Source organism: Lagopus muta, chromosome 7 (assembly GCF_023343835.1).
Source record: "Lagopus muta isolate bLagMut1 chromosome 7, bLagMut1 primary, whole genome shotgun sequence".
NCBI classification, from domain to species: domain Eukaryota; kingdom Metazoa; phylum Chordata; class Aves; order Galliformes; family Phasianidae; genus Lagopus; species Lagopus muta.
In genome coordinates this window covers 24,246,903-24,256,777 of record NC_064439.1, presented here as the reverse complement: position 1 = coordinate 24,256,777, position 9,875 = coordinate 24,246,903, and the positions used below count along the sequence as shown (strand labels likewise).

At 42.9% G+C, this 9,875-nt stretch overlaps 1 long non-coding RNA gene across 1 annotated transcript in view; it reads right to left on the bottom strand.

The window, feature by feature from the left end:
* Positions 1-748: 748 nt before the first annotated feature.
* Positions 749-9,875, bottom strand: part of LOC125695909 (uncharacterized) — a 47,896-nt gene continuing 38,769 nt past the window's right edge. The window contains exon 5 of the long non-coding RNA XR_007378094.1: positions 749-1,043. This is a non-coding gene — a long non-coding RNA (uncharacterized LOC125695909). The remainder of the gene's footprint in view (positions 1,044-9,875) is intronic.

The window sequence follows — 9,875 nt, the reverse complement described above, 5'->3', positions numbered from 1 at the left end:
TCTCTCTGTAAAGAACTTCCCTCTGACATCCAACCTAAATCTTCTCTCCCTCAACTTAAAACCATTTCCCCTTGTCCTGCTGTTAACAACTCCAGTTCCCTCAGCTGCTCCTCATCACACTTATGCTCCAGAGCCTTCATAGTTCTGTTGCCCTTCTCTGTTGCCTCAGAGTCTTTCTTGTAGTGAGAGACCCAAAACTGAATACAGTACTCAAGGTGCAGCCTCACCAGCACTGAGTACTGAGGGACAATCACCTTTCTCATTCTTTGTTACCATTTCTCTTAATAAATCCTTCCCACTAAATCTCAGGCCCTGCTTTATCCCCTACAAGCATGCAGAGCAAATATTTCCCTTACTCTTTGCAGCAGCTTTCAACATAATAAGACTAATTTTGTCATCCCTTAGCATTTTTTTCACTCTAAGAAACTCTAATTCTTTCTCCCTTCCTTCAGAGGTCCCATTTTCTCCAGCCATTACCAGATCTGCTCTATGAAATATTCCTGGTCGTTCTGGGACCACATGTCCCTGCACTGCACACCATGAACTCCCAAAGTTCAAAGAGACCTTGGCGTATGCCAAGAAAGTCAATAGTGCCATTTCCTCAACTATAGATTAGGAATAATTTAAAGAAAAACAAACAAATGACAACAAAAAGACAACAATAAAGGAAAAGAGGTTTCATATACAAGCATCCCACCATTTAAGAAACAGTGATTTCATTATATGAAAGCTGCTTCCCTGACCAGAAGGTGTGGTTTCCTGGATGGATGGTAGCAGGATCCAGAAGGTACAAGTATCCCATATCTTACCTGATGGAAGAAGAAGGCTGATGCGGGGAAGAGGGTTAGGAGAGAGCAGGATATGAGTTCTGACCAGTCCAACAAGCTGACTGCATGTAGTCATGTTTGGCTGCTATTTACTTGGCTCTAAGACAGCATGTGACACGTTGCAGCTGCAGGAGGCAGTAGGCAGGAGGCAGGGTTGGGTTGCTCCTGCAGTGGCAGCTTGATTCAAATCTCCTTAATGCATTTCTGTATCAACATCTGGAATAGAGTAGGATACAAATTCAACACTCCAGAGATGGGACAAATCCAGAGAAGATTCAGTTGATCCACAATAGGAGCCTTGCATTTAAGAAGAACCCACACGTGGTATGTTATTAAAAATAAGTGCTTGGAAATAGCTATTCTGACTCTAGCCAGAGACGACCTGATAGGTCACGTGGTAACATTCAAATGGAGCCCAGAAATGTGGACAGGTGAAACTAGGTTGAAACCACCAACAAAAAATCTCCTCGCTTCAACAAAGCTAAAATCTGCCTCTGTATTTTAGGACAGATACACCCGTGCAATGGATGCTGTGAGAATTTATAATCATAGGTGCTGTGACTGAAAGGACCTGTGAGGTCACTCTGTCTGTTCTCCCAAATAATAAAGAATTTGTTCTCTAGTGATACCAGAAAGGAATTACAGCTCATACTGAATTCAATTATCTGCCTAAAAAGGCAACGAGAATCTAGAGACTTGCAAGCAACCTTTATCATCTTATTTATTTCCAGGTGATTTCCTGAAAGTAGTCACAGCTTGATGCTTTTGTGAGGTCCCATAACTCCCTTCTCAGAGAAGATGTATTTAAAGTAATCATCCATTTATGCCATTTATACCTGGCAGATAACTGAACACTAAGCACCATTTTAGATTTTTCTGATAAAAAAAAATTGAAAGAGACTTCCGTGAAAATAGGATTTCAATGATATTTTGGGGAAAACACTCTGCTTAGAGCACTTCTTAAATTTAGATATTAAATTGCTGCTAATGGGCAAAGGAAGAGTCTCATGCATCAGGCTTTGGTGCAGCATGCGCTCCTTTGCACGTGGTGGTGGGGTCAATTAAGAAGTGTTTCGTTTTGCAATGTAGTGTTTGCAATGCCATGGAAGTCAATGGAATTACAGAAGCACAAATGGGAGTGATGCATTTGTGAATCAGAGCCTCAGCTAAAGGCCTATTTTAAGTCATGTTCAAACTGTGTTAATTGGCAAAAGATAAAACAAACACACTGTTTGTTTTGCTGCTGTAAGGAGTTTGTGTTGAAAACCATGACTAAATAATAATTAACAGGCTTCAAGTAATCAATCAATCGTACTCCATGAAAATAAGTTGTAAACCAGAATCTTGGACTCGGCTTTAAAGTTTGATGGTGGGTTTTTTTTTTTTTTTTTGTTTGGGTGTTTTTTTCTTCCCTTCTTTTTTTTTCTTTTTTTAAGACAGCAATGATGCAAAGCTGAAACTAAATCCAGGCTTGCACTTGATTAGCAATTCCTTATTGTGGTTTTACAATGTTAAATTTGTACAAACAGATTAAGTGTGTTTTTAAGCTGTTCCTAAATAGCCTGGGAACTAAGAATTAAGTGCAGATTCTGCCCAGCCCCTCAAAAACCAACACACCCTTCTCCAAGCCCAACACCTGCTGTTAAAAATACATCACACAATGGCTCTGATCTTATATACCAGCAGATGTGAAGATGCCCAGAGGTCTCTCAGATGTTTGTGTTCCTGGGTCATGTGAGGGCACCAGGAAGGAGAGGGAAATTATGCTGGAATTCCAAAGGTCACTGCTGGACAAAAATAGTCAAAATTGCACACATGTTGAGAAAAACAAAGGTTCAGAAATCTGAAAATCTGGCCGAGAAGTTTTCCTGAGAACAATGTTTCATCCCTGAATTAAAAAGGAAAGGAAAGGAGAACACAGTGTGAAGGAATGGAAAAGAATGTCACCAGGAGGAAGAAAGTGCTCTTAGGACAGCCTCTAGCCTCAAGCTGAAAATAATTAACAATTTCCAGCCAAAATGTGGAGGGCTTTCCTCTCTCACATGGTTTCCCTGGGTGATCTATTACATATTCCTATCTGCACTGGGCTGGTACGCTTTCAAGTTATGATGAATAATTACCGTTAATTTGCTGCGCTATTTTGTGTTCAGAAGAATTTTATTTCCAGCACACCTGACTGGGCTGCATTGCTTTATCTGTGCATTTTTAGCCAGGCAAAGAGCCTGGAACTTGCCCCCACGATTTTACAGCCGCACTCCCTGATTTTAGGGAATTATTCACACTGTTGGGTTGTTATTCACCCACAAGATGTGTGGTAGCTCCCTGAACAGCCCTCGCCCCATGGTTTGGCCTACTGTCCCCACACAGCCCTCTCCCTGTGGGTCAGCTTGCTCTCCTTGCACCCAGGCAGGCCTCACAGCCTCACAAGGTCCCAGTGGAAGGCAATGGTGCTCAAAGGGCTCTTGTGTGGGGGGGAGGCTCAGGCCATGCACACGCAGCACATGGCAGCGTTAACAGAGCTCGGGGCTTCTCAAAATAATCAACCCAGCAGCAGTGACACAGCAAAATACATCATAATCACATCAATTATGCAATCACTATTTTGTGAAAACAAGCCTCTGGGATTTCTTTTTAAGTAATCAAAGAAATATCAGACAGGAAAACAATGAACCTTCCTATTACAAATGAGCAAGTCTCCACTGGGGAGAAAAAAAGAGAGATGAGAAACTGGCTCCAGACATGCCATAAAAACACTGAATTCTGCCTGCAAGAAAGTGACCCCAGGCCCTGCACCTCCTCCCTGGGGGAGGGCAGAATGCTCAGTTCTGGTCTCACTTGCCTGCAATCCCTGGGCAGTGGGGAATGGTGGCAGTGCCACCTGATCCCCGTGCCCCTCACCCGCAGGAAGAGCTGCTGCTGTGGCCATGTTTTGCCATGTGTGAAACATGCTCAATACTGCCTGTTTAGAGGCCTTAGAGGATGCTTCAGCCTTCTCCCTGCAAAATCCTGAGTGCTGCTCTGAGCTGTTTGCACCGGAATGTGTGAGCCTTGGGGCTGGGTTACAGCTGCTGAGACCGCAGCCTGCATTTGGCAGCGAGCTTTGGAAGGAACTATAAAGAAGCTTTTTGCCCTGCAGCTAAAAATCCTGATAAAATCTTTGAGCATCTGAATGGCAAGGGGGGAAAAAAGGGTCAATTCAGTCCTCTGCCTTCCTCTTGAATTTTCAGTTTGTCCCCCCATTCTCCTGCTGCTCTCTGGGGCAATGATGCATCTCTGCTTGTACTCTGCACCTTCTGGTCCCCAGACTGACTGCTGAGTTGCAGCTACCAGAGCTTCCACACAACCCATCTAGTACCAGTTCTGACCAAAATGCCACCCCCAGTAGCCTGCATCCCCTCAGCAGGGTGAGAGGCAGAAGCAGGAAGCCCAGGGGAAGGAAAACACAGTGCTGTAACAAACTCTCATTTTGGCCTATCAGCAGCTCATTGAGCGCCACTGCTTCTGCGAGGGCAGAAGTAATTTCCACCTTTACCATTTTGTCCCAGCCATGGCTATGCCCCAGTGTCTCAAAAAGGCACTGCCAGCCCTCACAGGCTGAGGGAGCAATGTCAGCCAAGGGCCTGATGGTGCTGGGCTAAGTGGGCCCCTCAAGACAGGGATCCGGCAGCACTGGGTAGCAGGGCCCTACCTTGCCGGCATCAAGCGTGAATAATCGGGCTTTCATGTGGCTGAAAGGTGGGAGGTGAAGGCTCAGTGTAGCACCTTCTGCCTGGGGCCAGGGCATGGAGGCTGCTGGCTCCCACCCCTTTCCTCCAGCCTCTCACCAGCCCCAGGGACTGGGGAAGCCACTTTCCAGCCCTCACAACGTGCTTTGAGCTCCAAAAAGCTCATAAATGTGTCTCCTGGTGCTTCCCAGGTGTCCTGTCTCAACTCTGACTTTATCACATTGGTTCCCCAAGCTGGTTGGGCTCAGTAGTCACAAAGCGGATGCTCTCCTCGGGATCCAATAAGGGGCAGCCACAAGGGATTTGGACATCACTACATTTCAGCAAGAACTGGTGCTAAAATGCCACAGATGCATCTGAATAGCCAACCCCCAGATCCATCCCTTCTCTCTCAGAAGAAGAAAATCCCTACGGAGCAGCAAGGGTACCTAGTGCATGTGGTTTCTCTGGTGGCACGGGGGATCTTTCCCTTCAGTGTCTTCTATCATGGCTGTTGGCAGCACCTCTGCTTACTGTCCCTGCTGGGTTGCTTTTGTTTATGCTCAGAAGGACAAGTTATTTACAGCAACATTAAAACTGGATGTGTGAGATGATCTCAGTTCTAAAAATATTAGGGGCTGGGCTTTGCCACAGGAGGGAATTTCTCTATGCATTTACCCCTTCAAGGTCAGCAACACAAAATCAAGTAGTGCTTTGCCTGGCTTCATACTCAATGTCCTGTGTGAAGATTCTTCTAATGCAAGTGTGAAGAAAAGATTTCATTAATGCATCCCCATTCCAGAAGGAGAAGAAATCATCATGCATCACGGAATCTGCTCTCTTTTCCTCTCTATCCAGCCTAGCTGCTTCTATGCCTCACTTTCTGGTTCATTCCCTTCATTTTCTTCCAGCTTCTGTGTATGACTATTGTTGCCAAAGTTGCTTATCTCACTTCTGCATAACCAAGCTGGGCAGATCTGGCTCTGAAGATTTCAGTGCAAACCAGGCTAGCCAAAGGCAGGCAAACCAATACTCTGAAAAGCATTTATCTCAGAGTTAAATCTTTTCTTTACACTTCCTTACAAATCTAATTACTGAATTGCCCTGCTGTGAAGCCTTTTCAACGTGCCTGCATTTTCCTATTTCTGAAGGGTGATCTCGGGGGGATATACAAAGAAATGAGTTATCATGCTGATTTTTCTTGTGTTCAAGTTTCAGAACTTTTTAACTTTGCTGTGGAGTGAGGGTACAAGAAATCACTCAGTATTTCTCTTTAGATTATGTTTAGATTATACGTCCTCAGCTGATTCAGCTTGATTCTGCAGGGGCAGGGTACTGTGGCTGGGTATTGAGCATGGACCAGTGCCTCAGTTTCTAGTGGAAAGCTTTGGACACTCTGCCCTATGCAGGCACGATGCCTAGGAAAGAAGGCCGACATGGGACATATAAATAAAGCCTAATCACATATAAAATATAAATCAACGCGCAGAAGGGGAAAATAAAATAAAATAGTAAACCAAATGGACTAATAGACCATAGCAACTCCTAATTTTTGAATAGTGGTTTTGAAGCAGACAAGAAGAAAGCTAATTTGACAGAGCTGAGGAGATATGAGACATTGCATTGTACACAGTACGCTGTATGGAGACCAACTAATGAATTCAGACAGCCTGAAAGGAAAGGAAAATGAGTGCCTTATGCACAGATGCTTCTCATTGTCATTTAATTTACTCTAATTCTATCTATGTATAGTCATATTTCTCCAGTTTAAATTCATAATAACTAAGGAAACAAAGAATATGATATGGTGGAGTTACTAAAAGAACCTATTCTACAGTTAACAGTCAGTAGTTAGTACTCTGAAGTACCTAGATATGCAAAAGAGCAGTGGGAGAGATCATAACAAGCTTGAAGGAACGAGTTTGGAATGGATCTTGCTGCTTTTAATCATTAGGAATTCCCTTCTGCCTTCAATGACACCAGAAGTAAACAAATGCAGCTCAGAAAGTTTTGGAGTTTGGACACTCAGATCAGACTTTCCTGCAAAGCCTGCAGAGGAAGGGGAAGAAACGGGCAAAGCTTTGAATGAAGATTGATGGAACATCTCAGCTCTGTACCAAACCTCCTCGATGACAGTGAGGAAACCCTTTAGCCCCTCTCTGCTTCACTTCTATACCAGTAACAAGTCTGGACTACAAAATTTCTGTGCCCGCCTTCTTTTTTTTGGTTAACAAACTTCTTCATATCAAGTAAGCATCAATCATTATCACCTGGGACATTCAGGCAGTAGTGCAAAGACACCCCAGGTTATATGCACACATGTAGATGGTACAAATAAAATGCAAGCACATATACAGCACAGGAGATGGAGATGCCAGGGCTCAGCTTCTGCAGTGCTCTTAGTGCAGCATGTGTGGTCACACCACACCATTCTCTTCAGCCGCCCCTTCCCTCCCTGAAAAGGACAGTTTTATGCTCACTGTTTGACTAAAATAGTGCTAATATTTTAATTTAAAATGTGCACAGGCATAGTGCAGAGTCTTAACTGACACTTTGCGAACAAGAAGAAAAGACAGGAAGGAGTGCACCAGATTCTGCCTTTTTTTTTCCTGTGGTCTCTTTAGAGAAGAAAAGGGCACAAGAGGGAGAAAGAAAGGTCCTAGTTGAATTAATGTAAATGTATGAATGAGACACTTCTAAGCATACCCAGGTGCCTTGCCAGCTCAATGCAGAGAGGTCACAGAGAAATAGAATGTCTAATCATTGAAATAAACACAGCTGTGCATACTTACATTTTCCATACCTATTTTGCTAGTGGGGAAAAAATAATCACTCCTCAGAAGATCTTTTCCAGCCACTTCCACCTTCTTTATTTTTTATCCAAATTTTTGTTTAAGAAGTATTTGAGAGTTTTCTTTCTTTCTTTCTTTCTTTCTTTCTTTCTTTCTTTCTTTCTTTCTTTCTTTCTTTCTTTCTTTCTTTCTTTCTTTCTTTCTTTCTTTCTTTCTTTCTTTCTTTCTTTCTTTCTTTCTTTCTTTCTTTCTTTCTTTCTTTCTTTCTTTCTTTCTTTCTTTCTTTCTTCTTTTTCTTTCTCTCTTTCAAAACATTAAAATAAAAATTACTCACCATAGCTGGATTCCTTTTCCCTTTTGGGGTGATTTCTAGCATTTGGAATGTTACTTTGCCTTCCAAACATTTTTGGTATCAAATTGTGTGGAAGTGTGCAAAGACAATTTTTTTCAGTGTGGAATTTAATACTTGTGAAATTTTAAGGCAAGGAAGAAGAAGACTAAAAGCGTTTTGGACTGCAAGCACAAAGCTGAAGATTTTGTTTGGAAGGAGTCAATGGGGAAAAAAGAACAGAAGTAATTCTGCTCGGAGTGAAGCACACAAAATTCAGAAGGAACCACTAAGAACAATTTTTTTTTTCCCTCACAGGCTTAAGAGGAATATTTGAAAGCCTTTGAATTCATTGTGAATGTTTCAAACAGATATATTGTTTCTACATTTTATGCAAATCAAATTAAAGCCAAGAAATTTGGCTGAAAAGCATCACTGCTTTTGGACTTAGCATCTGGTCAAATAACAAATATTACCTTTCTTGAGAAACCTCCCGACACTTACAGCTTCTTTTAGGGAATTTACTGTCATGGCATTGTACAGAAAATGCCTGGCAGAATAGGAAATCTTGCAAAATGAAGTGAAATAACTGCAGCTACTTACAGCTTGTGGCCAAAAAGCTGCTTTTAGCAAATGCTTTGAAAACAAGGGGCTCAGCCACCAATTATTGCTGCTGTGCATGCAAAGTATGCATGCATACAACTTGTAGATACTGGCCTGCTGCTGGGAATTGTACCAACTGCTGTCTGTTGCCTAGCTTTGCAACAGCATCTCATGGCAATGCACATTTCTATCTTACTTTTCTTCATGACCAAAATATTGTTCCAAGCTGAACACTTTTTTTAATTCCTAAGACAGGGGAAAATGTGCTCATTGTTTTATTGAAGTTATCTTTATTCAGATATAGATAAAAAATAAATTACATAAAATCAAATTTATTGTTGTTTCAGAATGCAATACACTTCCTACTTTGGAGATGGAGCAAGGAGCGACCAGCACTGGTGATTGTCTGCAACCTCACAGCTTTAAGCCTCCCTGCACCGTTGCTTTTCCTATAGCAAGCATCCAGCAGGGAAACCACCGCCCCTTTCCACAAGCCAAGGCATTCGTCCCATGCTGGCCAGCTCAGCCCCCATGGAGCTGAGCCTGGATGCCAGAGTTCACCTCTTTGGAGGCAGAAGACATTAATCAAGGCAGTAGGATTAGATGAGAAGGATTCTGTTGGCATGGCTTTTCGTCTTACGTTCCTTCCCAAGGCAGCGGGAGGATGGGTCTGACACGAGAGCCCCCACGTCTATTCTTTGTTTTTTTCCCCTTCCTTGGGAAAAGTAGAAACAAGAGGAAAAGAGACAGAGAAGGATCATTATGGCTAATTCCCTTTTAAATATCCAGGCCTATTCAGATAATGTTATACCAAGGGCCATATTGAAACAATTTTTAAATAACCTTTCCCTCTTCTGCACAACCTTATCACTGTTTTCCCTACACAGGGAAACAAAACTCACACCAAGGCTTCAAGCAGCGCACAGGGCTCGCAATGTGCTCCAACAGCAGCTCCCTTGAACATACTCCCCAAGTGAAGGGCTCTGCTTCACCTTTTAAGGCACAGCTTCATAGTTGTGCGCTACATGGTTTGAAAAAATGTCCTTAAAAACCACACTGCTGGCAAAAAACCACATGAAGTGAAATCATCTCTTTAAAATGTATTTTTAAACAGTTTTTGAACAGTTCCCTCACACACTGGAGCTCATTGAGTATACAAATAGCCAGCTGTAAATAACTGGGAGACTCAGAGCTGCAGAGCAGATCAAATACTCAAAGGAAGTGTATATTCAAAGCCTCAGTTTCAGTACATACATTTCAAAAACCAAGGGAGTAGGCAAGAACCAGAACCAGCTTTGTGATATCAATGGCCCAACGCAGCAGTTGATTTCTGGAAGTCTAGTTCAAACGCACTCCACAGTGTGAACACCTCCAAGGACTTCACTGTAGCAGCAAGTGGAGGGCGAGATGGGCACTGAACTCCTGAATGATGGTGGCTGTGGAGAGAACCCAGGAGAACAGGAGGAATGAGGCATCCGTGTAACGTGCCGTGTGAGAAAGGCCTATGGGAGCAAGGAAATTCACCCCAGCAAAGGGCAGAGGAGATCCAGAAAATCTCTCCAAAGATACAGTAAGGAAGGCAGGGTCCAATTAAGCTCATTAATCCACAAGGCCAGAGGAA